Raw genomic sequence first — 12,747 nt, forward strand, 5'->3', positions numbered from 1 at the left:
CAAAGTTAGACATGTCTTTGGAGAGTATAAGTCCAGGGTAGTGGTGTTATAAATTTTATTTTATTGTGGAAAGCATACTTAATATGAGATCTACCTTTAAAAAAATTTTAAGTATACAATAAGTAACTGTTGACTATCTGTACATTGTGCAGCAGGCCTATAGAGCTTATTCATCTTCACAGAAACTTTATGGGCGTTGATTAGTAACTCCCCATTTCTCCCTCCCCCAATCCTGGCAACTGTTTGTTTCCATGAATTTGACTATTTTAAATACCTCATATAAGTAGAATTATATAATATGTGTCTCTCTGTAATTGGCTTATTTCACTTAGCATAAGTTCTTTTTTTTTTTTTTTAATTAATTTATTTTTGTTACAGATGTTTCTCCTTTTCCCCCCACTGATTCCCCCCTCCCCCCCTCCCCACCCTATCCACAGCTTTGCTGTCCATGACCATTGTTCATGCGTACATGCATATAAGTTCTGTGATTTATCTCCCCCCCCACCCCCTCTTCTGGAGATTATCAGTCTGTACCCCACTTCCACATCTCTGGGAATAAAAACTCAGAATTGTTCCTCTCCACGGAAATCTTTAGTAAAAGGCGAAAGGTTTATGCGATCTGAAGAGAAACCAGAGTATAGCATAAGCTCTCATGGTTCATCCATGTTGTAGCATATATCATTCTTTACTTGGATCACGTTTATTTTTATTGTAGCTGAATGTCAAAAGATATATATATTTTTTATTTTTGTGATTATATTTCTTTTTTCAATAGTAATACCATCTGAATTAGTCAGAGATTTTAGTTGTAAGCAATAGAATTCTCTCTAGGTAGTTGAAAAAAAAAAAAGGATGTATTCAAGGAAATTAGCTGGTTCATAGAATGTCAAGAAGATCCAGACTGTCAGGCTTAGAAGCTACAGCCAAGAATACACCCAGTCCCTGCCAGAATACTATTCTAAGAACAGTAGCTATTGCCTGTGGGCAAGGACTTGATAATTCACACCATAATCCTGGACTGTAGACTCCAGACCATCTATTACTGCTGCTCCTGAAAGTTGGATATCTTCTTCCCTGCCACTATCACCAAAGTGGATTTCTTCTTCTTTATGTTTCTCTCTACTAAGCAAAGTCTGGCATAGTTGTGTCTGATTTGTAGAGCCTAGGTCACATGCCACAAGGAAAGGCTGGCAAAGCTAACATCTGATTCCTGACTAGGGAGAGAGCACTTGTGTAGCAAAATCAACAAATTAGGATGATTCAAAAGATATTGGACATCCAAAATGCTCTACATTTGTCCATTATACTACCTTATTACTCTGTTTTCATTTCTTGAAGTTATTTTGGAGAAATTATATTAGTGTATTAATTTTCTAATGATTATGTTAAAGTAGAAAGATGGTTAAATTAGTCCTCATAATATTCCTAGAGGCACTGGAAACATATACATTAATCTTTTTCTGATTGATAAATATACTCTGCAGGTAAGTGAGCCATCTAGAATTCATATGGCGACACAAACTCTCCTGCTAAAATAGTCTTAAACAACTGAAAGTTTTTAGAGAATACTGACATTTCCTTTTGATTTTCATTCGGGATTATTTTTAACAAAACCAATTATTCTAGAAGTCCAGTAAACAGGCCTGCACATAAGATGCCAAAGGTGATTTCTTAGAAGTTTGTATGTAGACTTTAGACTTGTGTTCCGTCTAAATGAGTGTCTGAGAAATCCTTGTGTGGTTCACTCCGTGGAACAGGATACTGTCCCTATAAATTTTACTTGATAATAAAACACAACAGTGCATTAACAGCAGCTCCCAGTGAAATCACAAGCCAGAAAGTATGGCCACTTATCTTACGTACCACTTAAAGTCTATGAAAAAGTGAAAGATTTAATTTTTTAGAAAATAGCACCCAGCTAATAAGAAACCTCAGATTTATAGAAATAGCCCTGGCCAGTTTGGCTCAGTGGTTGGAGCACTGGCCTGCGGACCAGAGAGTCCAGGGTTCAGTTTCCACTAAGGGCACATACCTTGGTTGCGGTTTGCCCTGGCCCTGGTTGGGGTCGTGTGAGTGGCAACCACTCGTTATGGTTCTATCACATCAATGTTTCTCTCTTTCTTTTCCTCGCTCTCCCTCCCACTCTATCTGAACAAAAAATGAAAAAGTGTCCTCGGGTGAGGATAAAAAAAAAATTATAGAAATATATGTGCATTCTACATCAGATCATAGGAGGTGAATCATAACCTGATTAATATTTTTATTTTACTTTATTTTATTTAAAATATGTTTTTATTGTTTTTTGTTTTGTTTTGTTTTGTTTTGTTTTAGAGAGAGAGAGGTAGAAACATCAATGAGAGAGAACATCAATTGGCCGCCTCCTGCATGCCCTCCACTGGGGATCAGGCCCACAGCCTGGGCATGTGTCCTGACCTGGAATCAAACCGGTGATCTCTTGTCACTTGGGTTGACACTCAACCACTGAGCCACACCGGTTGGACCTGATTAATATTTTTAAATAAATGTCAGGAAAAAGTGAATCAAAAATTGTCATATTAAATATATATTTTTATCTAACTGACCCTTCCTTGAGCCGACTAGAATTAATATAAAAATAAAATAAGTATAAGCCCACCAGGATGAAGAGGAGGTAACAACAGACAAAAGATATTTATAAATCTTGTGAGATTGAGGATTGACAACTGACAGAAGAGCAGAGAAAACTTTTGGGTTTATAGAGAGATTTTTCAATGAAATTCATAATATAGAACCTCAGAGGAGCTCAAGAATTGGCAATCCTATGTACTGCCAAAGGCAGGGTAAAAGGTTGTGGCTAGAAAAAGGGAGATTGGCTAAAATTCTACATAGATTGCTATAGGACGCCAGATCCCCTCTGCACCTTCATATGACCAGGCAACAAGAGATTTATTCTCTGGGGAAGCTGAACCAGTGAGTTTCTGAACACAAGTAGGTCAGGATTATGGTTGATAGACACCAAAATTAATAGGAAAAAGAAAAAGATAAGGTGGAAAATAGGTATATGTTTTCCTCAGAGTTAAGATACTGCATCTATAAAATGAAAATAATTTTTTCTTGCTTTACTTCAATAAATATTTTATTCAGATTTATCATAACTTTTTATGTGCATATAGAAACATTTACAAATCAAGTGTTCAGCTTGAGGAATTACCACAAAGTGAATACATTTTTGTAACTGCCACTCAGATAAAAAATATAGCACTACAAGCATCCTAGAGGCCCTGCATTTGTCCCCTCCCAATAATCACCCTCCTTTTTCTTCCAAGAGGTAATGCTATCAAAACTCCTAACATCATAGATTAATTTCAACTTTATATAAATGGAATCATTTAGTACATATTCTTTCATATAGATAGATAGATCTATATAGATAGATAGAGATAGAGATAGATATATAGATAGATATATAGATATATATAGATAGATATATCCTTTCATAAAACATTGTGTTTGTGAGATTCATTTGTGTTGTTGCTGGTTTTCAGTACTGTATAGTATGCCATTATAGAGTATACCATAATTTAATTATTCATTTTAAGCAATTTTGAATAGTGCTGCTAGAATCATGTTATGTTTCTCTTGGAGGATCTGTACAAGCATTTCTTTGGATATTTATGGAGGAGCTGAATGAATACATACTTAAGCATTATTTATTTTTTTTAAAGAGAGAGAGAAAGGGAGAGAGAGAGAAACAGCAGTGTGAGAGTGAAACATACATTAGCTGCCTTTTGCACACTCCCTCCCAGGACTTGAGCCTAAAATCCGGGCATGTGCTCTGACCAGGAATTAAACTGACAACTCCTTGGCACAGGAGATGATGCCCAACCAACTACCTGAGCCACACCAGCCAGGACCATACTTCAGCATTCTTAATTTCAGTTTTTATGTTTTTTGACTCTAGAATTTTATTAGATTCTTTTTACAGTTTACATTACTCAGCTGAAATTTTCTATCTTGTTATCTAATTTCTCAAATATATTAACCAAAGTTATTTTAAAGGCCATGGCTCATAATTTCAATATTTGTATTTCCTTGGGTCTGTTTCTATTGCCTGTTTTTCTCTTGGTCTTGACTCTTGGTATGCCTGGTAAGTTTTGAGCAAATACTGGACAAAAACGATAGAGATTAGACCTATTATTAGACCTTGTATTGAATTTTCCTCCTCTAGAGATATAGAACCAAAAATATAAATTAAAAAAAGAAGCCCAAAACACTAAAAATAAGATGGAAATATTTAAAATATTAGAAGCTAGTCCAAGAGGTCCATCATCAGAGTAATAGGATTCTAAGATGAGAGACAAAAGAAAACAGAACAGATGAAATGTAAGATTTCCCAAAATTGAAGACCAGGTGTTTTCAGATTGATTGATTGATTGATTGACTTAGCTCATTGAAAAGAAAAAAGAAAAAAAGACTTGCCATTGTGTAATTTTAGAGCGGGGGGTGGGAGGGCAGGAAGAGAATATGCTTTAAACTTCTAGAATTGTTTTTAAAATATAAGTTACATACAAAGGATTAGGAATAAGAATGATACCTGACTTCATACAGCAACATTAGATGATAGAAGACCTTGAAACTAGACCTACAACAGTCTAAGGAAAAAATATTTTCAACTTAGAATTCTGTACCCATTTAGTTTATCAATGAAGTTAGTACATTCAAGGTCTCAAAAATGTATTTATTTATATCCTTTCTCAGAAAAAGACCTGAAAGATGCTCTCCAGAAAAATTAGGGACTAAATCAAGAAAAGGGAATATAGGGGACCCAAGAAACAGATTATTTCATGCAGGAGAAAAGCAAAGGGAATTTCCAGAATTATGATTAGAGGAATTCAAAGGATGACACACAAATGCATCTAGAGAATAGTCAGTTCAGATTTTAGCAGAAAAATGAAGGTTTCAGGAAGAAAGTCTCCAGGAAAAGTATGTATCTGATACAATATGATGTGTTTGAATGTGGAAAATGAAATCAATTGTGATTTTACAGTGTTAATCAGGGATTTGGGAAGAAATATTGTTAACAATGTAGAAAATGCAATGAGAAAGCAGTAATCTACTCCAAGGAAAACAAAAAGTTGTACAGTAAAAGAAATGGAATCACAATCTCTTGTGTGGCTCAGAAATGCACAACTTTGTCTTTAATAGACTTTATTTTTTGTGAGAAGTTCTAGATTCACAGCAAAATTGTGTGGAAAGTACAGTTTCAATATGCTCCTTTTCCCTACACATGCACAATGACCCCCAACTATGACCACCCATACCAGACTGGTACCTTCCTTAGAACTGGTGAACATACATTAATACATCGTTATCACCCAAAGTCCATACTTTACCTTAGAACTTCAAATGAATAATTACATACATGTATCCACCTCTATAGCATCATACAGAATAGTTTCACTGCCCTAAAAGTCTTCTGTGTTCTGCCTATTCATCCCTGCCTCCCAGTTACTGTCTGACAACCATTGGTCTTTTAACTGTCTCCATTGTTTTGCTTATTATGCATCATATAGCCTTCAGATTGACTTCTTTCACTTAGTAATATGCATTTAAGATCCTGTCTTTTTTTTTTTTTTGGCTTTATAGCTCATTTTGTTTTAGCACTGAATAATATTTCATTGTCTGGATGCACCACAGTTTATTTATCCAGTCATTTACTGAAGGACATATTGGTTGCTTCCAAGTTTTGGCAATTTGAATGAAGCTGCTATAAACATTCTTGTGCATGTTTTTGCATGGACATAAAATTTCAACTAATTTGGGTAAGGTCCAAGGAACACAGTTGCTAGTTTGTATGGTAAGAGTATGTTTAGTTCCATAAGAAACTGCCAGAGTTGTCTTCCTTTGGCTGCACCATTCTGCATTCCCGCCAGCAGCAGTGAATGAGAGTTCCTGTTGCTCCCCTTCCTCACCTGCATTTGGTGGTGTCAGTGTTTGGGATTTTTGCTATTCTAAGAGGTATGTAGTGCCACAATTTTAAAAAAATTTTTAATAATATTAGAAACTTACTAATAATGAACTTATCCCAAAATTATGAAAAATATTATTTGGAGGATGTGGCAAGGGAAGGAAGGTGGGGTACTAGTTTAACATTGCTAAATCCTCTTTTTTCCAAAATAAGAAGTCAGAGATATTATCTGAAACTCATTAGTGCAGAAATGTCAATATAAAGCTACTGTTTATAAATATAGAAGTAAATACCAGAAGATTTAGAAGGTATAGTTCAGCGGTTCTCAACCTGTGGGTCGCAACCCCTTTGAGGGGGTCAAACGACCCTTTCACAGGGGTCACCTAAGATATAACAGTAGCAAAATTACAGTTATGAAGTAGCAACGAAAATAATTTTATAGTTGGGGGTCACCACAACATGAGGAACTGTATTAAAGGGTCACGGCGTTAGGAAGGTTGAGAACCACTGTTAATAGTTGAAAGACTTGAAAATAGTTGCCTCTGCATTGGGACTAGGGGGTGAATGAAGTAGGAGGGCAGAAGTTAGGGAATGATGTGTTCTTTTTTTCTCATAATTTTATAATACTATTTGAACTTTTTACCAAATGCATGTATTTTGCTTTATAATTAATTTTTAAAGTGAATGGATAACCTAAAAGATTCTAAGAACAAGCATTGGTGCAATTTCTTTCAAGTTTTCAGAAGACCTGAAAAGAAGCTTTATGAATGTGGCATCTCAGATTACCTAAAATAGTCTGAATAGACCTGGGAAAGCATACTCTGGTTCAGGGTATTGTGCAGTACAACCTCATATTCCTCAGTTAGCTGTGAGTGCGTAACCTCGTATGGGTACTCACCTTATCTCTATACTTCACTTTCTTCATCAGCGGGATGAGGGTAATAATTGTTCCTTGGTTAGATAAATACTATTATTATATTCCCAGTGAAAGTATTGTATAAACCAAGTCATCTTAGTTTAAATTAAATTAAATTGATTAAATGTATTAATTATATTAAATTGATATTATAGAGCCTAAAGGTATGGATACGGTTGCCACAGTTCGTTGCTGTGCCCATGTACCAACTTTGTCATCTTGTGTGTATTCTGAACATGTCTGAGCTTTGTTTCCTCAAATATTACTATAAAGTTATTGTAAAGATCCAATGAAATACAAAAATATATATGAAAAGACAAACTAATGCAGTGTGTGGATGCCAAACATGTATCTCTTCTATACATCAGGCACTGAGAAGCACGCAACCTCTGCTTTAAGGAGCTCAGGGTCGCACAGGAAACTTACGTGTACACGTGGATCATAGTCCCTGGTGCGAATGTCCTGAAGAGCTTAGCAAGCAGTGAGAGGGGAGTCTGGAGTGCTGACCCTCACCTGAGAGAGCCACTTGGGGAGGCACTTGGATTTTTCAGACCTGTTAAGGAAAACTTAAGCACTAACATAAGGTTTCCATTTGAATTTGCCTAATTAGAGCACTAAAACAGACAAACAAATAAAAACTATGGTTACCTTGTTTCATTAAATAAAAGGACATTTACTCATGCACACACAAACTGCTGGGCAAGGTCTTAATTTCAGAATAAAAATTGACATTTTCACCACGAGCCAGTAAAAACGACTTCATGGATCAATATGTATCTATATACCAGTATTTGGTCTATACCGACCAAGAGAAACAAACTTTAAAAGCTGCATTCTGAACGTAAAACAGTTTCCCAAGTGATGAAAGTGGACAATGAGAAAAGAAAGCATTTCAGGCAGAGGAAAGAGCATATGTGTTTAAAGACATGATATCATGAGTGGATCTGGTGTGTCAAAAGAACAGAGAATTCAGTATGATACATGACAGGGGTGAAAGGTATGATGTAGCATAATATTGCATTACTAGGCTGCATACTTTGGGTGACAAAGATGTAGAGCAAAGTTCCTGTCCTTAGGGTTCACTGTGTAATCATAGACACTAGGAAAGTTAACACTACAAGAGTTCATTCTGAAGACAATTAGAGAAAAGAGGGCAGAGGTTAACATAGTATGGGGCACCTTGAGTGTCCCTGGTCAAGGAAGTTGGCAGCAGAAGTGATAGAGGTTGTGGTGGTGGTGTTGGTGGCGGTGGTGGAGATGATGATGATGATGATGATGATAGCAGTGGCTGTCGTAAACAGTATATATGGATTTAATTAAATGCTCACACAACCCTATGAGGTTGTTACTATTAACCCTCCTTTTACAAATAGGGAAACTGAGGCACAGAGAAGTCAGATAATGTGCCCAGTGTCACACAACTGTTAAGTAGTAGAAGCAGGATTTGAACACTGGCAGTAGGACCTGAGTTTGTACTCCTAATTACTACAGTGTACTTGCTTTTCATGGGAGGATAGAAGGGAGGAGGAATTAAAAAAAAAGATACAAGAGATGTCATGGAATAAGAATGCCAGAATTTGGTGACTGGCTGTGGTTAGGGTATCTGCATTACAATAAATAATGGATATCTATCTCTCTGTCTTTCTTACTAAAGGAAGGGTCCTATTCTTCTGCAGAGACAGATTAATAGTCATAGTGTTGAGACTTTATAACAGGGAACTTTTCTACCTGTTTCTTTCATTCCATTCTGGGATTCAATAAAGAAATATTGTATTATATGCTTTCTTAAACTCAGTACTGTGTTGTCCTTGGCTTATTTAAATTTCCAGGTTTTGGCAATTATGAATGAAGCTGCTATAAACATTTTTGTGCAGACTTTTGTGTGGACATAAAATTTCAGCTCATTTGGGTAAATTCCAAGGAACACAGTTGTTGGTTTGTATGGTAAGAGTATGTTTAGTTCCATAAGAAACTGACAAAGTTTTAAACTCATCCAAACTAGAAAGTGCTGCCTAATCCTTTGCTGTTTTCTGTTTATACAGTAGATATAATAGAAAGTGAATTACTGGAACCTTAAAACAGCAATTAACTAGTGTTTCACTTTCTCAGAATGACGTATGCTGGACAAGTAATAAAGCAGGCTGATTTAATTTAGTGTATTGCTTTTTATAAAGGGAACATGGAGTGGTATTTTTAGATATTTGCATGACTGAATTATTGACTAACTTGTATCATTCTGCATTTTTGAAAAAACAGAATATACATATAGATAAGTAAGAGAAAGACCGGAGAGAAAAGAAAAGACAGAAAAGAGCAAGGGATCATCTATTAAGCATGGATGGATGGATGCTATGCCAATGACAATCTTTACAGGTCTCCTAACTCCCAATTCATTATTCTTTCTAAATTTTCAGTACTGGGAAGTGTATGTTTTATGGTCGGAGGTGCGAGAAGAGAATAATTAAAGGTATAATTTCAGACTGAGAGACCCTTTAGGGCATAGGTTGGGTCTCCACAATTTTATTTCTCCCACATGACCTGGCACCAGTAACCTGTCATAAATGTTTGATGAACTAATGAAGTAAGGATTGGCTAATTGTTTGTTCATTCAATTATTCATTCATTCACTGTCTGTATTCAATAAACTTTAATCAAACAATGTGAAGAAAAGTATCCCTTCAAAGGCCACAGAAAAAAACTAGCATCACTGATGTCTTGCCTTAACAGACTCATTGAGCAGCGAAGGGCCTTAGAGGTCATCTAATCCAGTGTCTTAATTATACATATGAGGAAAACCAGGCCCATTAGTTCTGAGGCATCTTGTGTTGAGGTCACAGAGGTGGAACTCAAGGCCAAGCCTCCAACTGACTGTTCCTTCCCCAACAGTACACAAGTTTACTTTTCTCAATGACTGGAATAGTTTAGTTTTTGTAAGTAATTAACATTGTTGAGTGTTTTTCTACCTCTCTTTTATCTCCAGGTCAGGTGAGTACACGTCAGACCCAGTCTTGTCAGTTTAAAGCCGCATTCCCACTCCTTCCGGCAGGGTGGTCGAACTCCAAACACCCTTGCCTAGCAAACCACTGCAGGGCAAGAAGTGGGGTACTACTCAGCATCGCAGAGGTGCCCAGCAGCCAATAATAGATCCCACAAATATGGGTCATCAATATCTGTATATTCAGACTCAATTATTCAATTATAATATCAGTTTTATAATTAAATATTATAAAATACTTATAGAACTTCATATCTCAAAAACTCTAAGGATAACAGTTCTATTTACAACAACATCCAAAATAATTAAATAGGATAAATGTAACCAAGGAGCAGTGAAAGACTTTTCACTGAAAACTATAAAACATTGCTAAAATAAAGATAACCCAAATAAGTAGAAAGACATCCCATGTTTATGGATTGCAAGATTTAATTTTGCTGTCAGTATTATCTAACGAATCAATACAATCTCAAATTTTCAATGGCCTTTTTGGCAGAAATGGAAAAATTGATCCTCAAATTCACATGAAATTTCAAAGGGACTCAAATTACCAAAAATAATCTGAAAAAGAATAACAAAGTTGGAGCATTCACACTTTTAAATTTCAAAACTTATCTCAGAGTTATAGTAATCAAAACTGTTTAGAACCATTAGGATAGATATATAAACCAATGGAATAGAATTTTGACAGGGGCCAAGAACATTCAATGGAGAGAGAACAGTCTCTTCAACAATGGTTCTGGGACAGTTGAACGTGTACATGCAAAAGAATGAGATTGGACCCCTACCTCACCCCATATATAAAAATTTACTCAAAATGGATCAGTGACCTAAATACAGGGATGGGCAACAGTAGGTTTACAGTGGTAATATAAATAGTACAGTAATTCATTGATAATAGTATAAGAATAAACTCTGTTTCATGTACTAATAACTTTGTCTACCCCTGTAAAATAGCTAATAGGAAAAAAATAAAAATAAATCTTCATGATCTTCTATTTGGCCAAGGATTCCTAAATATGACACTGAAAGCTCAGCAACAAAAATTTTTAAATAGATAAATTAAACTTTAATACTTAAAACTTTTGTGCATCAAAGGAGGAGACTATCAAATTGAAAAGTCTATAAAGTGGGAGAAAATGTTGCAAGATAGGATATTGTTGTGGCACGAGAGAACCGAGAGACCACCAGAACCAAATTAAAGGTTAATAGAGAGCAAAGTCGGCCGGCGACTGATCCCGAGTTCTCGGAGATCAGCCCCGACTTTCAGCTACTTTTTTATTTTATAGGGGGCTTGTTACAAACTTCTGCAACTGGCCTTTCTTGTTGGCCTTGGGGGAGAGCCAGCAGGTACAGAAGCGGAGACAGTTGGCGATAAGCGGGAGGGAGTGGAAGTGGGAGGGAGCTGAGGCAGAAGGGAACTGGGTGAACTGGGTCATCACACATCTATCCTGCTATTCATCCTGCTATTCACTCTATTTTCTAAGTTCTAAAAACTAACAAATTCGCTTAGAGGACAAATTCATTTAGAGGAGTACCAGGCCAGCTGGTACTTCCTCAGTTTGCCTCTGAAAGCTTCATAGTTGGTCTTTTGTTTATTTAATCAGGACAAGGTGATAAGAGCAGGCCAGTACAATATATATTCTGGTTCTACATATAGGGAGTGTATATTCTTATATAATCTGATATCTGGAATATGTAAAAGACACTTACAACTCAACAAAAAGACTCAAAAAATTTAAAAAATTGTCAAAGGACTTGAATAAACATTTTTCCAAAGAAGATATACAAATGGCTGAGAAACACATGAAAAGTGCTTAACATCTTTAGTCATTAGGGAAATGCAAATTAAAACCACAGTGAGACACCACTTTACACTCACTAGGATGACTATAATGATTTTTAATGGAAAATAAGTGTTGACAAAGGTGTGAGGAAACTGGAACCCTCGCACATTGCTAATGGGAACCCAAAATGGTTCACCTGCTGTGGAAAACAGTTCAGCTGTTCCTAAACCACATAAACACAGAATTATCATATGACCCTGCAATTTCACTCCTGGGTATATACCCAAAAGAATGGAAAACAGACGCATATACATGTTTGTTCATAGCAGCATTATTTATAATAGCCAAACTGTGGAAGCAACCCAAATGTTTATCAAAAGATGATTGGATAAACAAAATGTGGTATGCACTATACATGCAGATGCAAAAGGTCACATATTGTATGATTCCACTTATATGAAATATCCAGAATAGATAAATCTGTAGAGATAGAAGGCAGATTTGTGGTTGTCAGGGACTCGGGCCTGGAGGGAATGAGAGAAACTGGTTAATGCATAGGGAGTTCACTTTGCAGTCATGGAAATGTTTGTGAGTTTGCTAAATGCCACTGAATCATTCACTTTAAAATGTTTAATTTTATGTTAATGTGAATTTCTCCCCAATAAATGAGGGTTGTTTTTTTTTAACTCTTAAGGGTATGATTCATTCAGGAGAGCCAAGTTTTGAGTGTAATCCAGACTTATTTACCCCTTTAAACATCAAAACCTTTTATTATAAAAAGTACATACTAAAATGTGGTAGTTTTGTCAACATTATAATGAAAAATTTTACATAAGTATTTGTTATTAATAATGAACACTCATTTAGCACTTGCTCTGTATGATTCCATTTATATGGCACTGTTCTTAGCCCCTTATATACATTAACTCATTTAATCGTCACAATACTCCTATAAGGTACGTATTTTTATGTCCGTGTTTTACAGATAAGGAGAATAGGACATAACAAGGTAAACTACTTGCCAAAGTCACACAGCTAATAAGTGGTGGAGCCAGAATGTGAACCCAGAACACTTTGCTGCAGAGCCTGTACTTTTAACCCC

General features: G+C 35.9%; 1 protein-coding gene and 1 pseudogene across 2 annotated transcripts in view; one reads left to right on the forward strand and one right to left on the reverse strand.

Moving 5' to 3' along the window:
* The window catches only part of CFAP20DC (CFAP20 domain containing), a 258,264-nt gene that overhangs the window by 117,009 nt on the left and 128,508 nt on the right, over positions 1 to 12,747 (forward strand). The gene's annotated exons all lie outside the window — the stretch shown is intronic.
* Positions 554 to 639, reverse strand: LOC118633678 (annotated as a pseudogene).

Source organism: Molossus molossus, unplaced genomic scaffold (genome assembly GCF_014108415.1).
Source record: "Molossus molossus isolate mMolMol1 unplaced genomic scaffold, mMolMol1.p scaffold_m16_p_18, whole genome shotgun sequence".
NCBI lineage: Eukaryota > Metazoa > Chordata > Mammalia > Chiroptera > Molossidae > Molossus > Molossus molossus.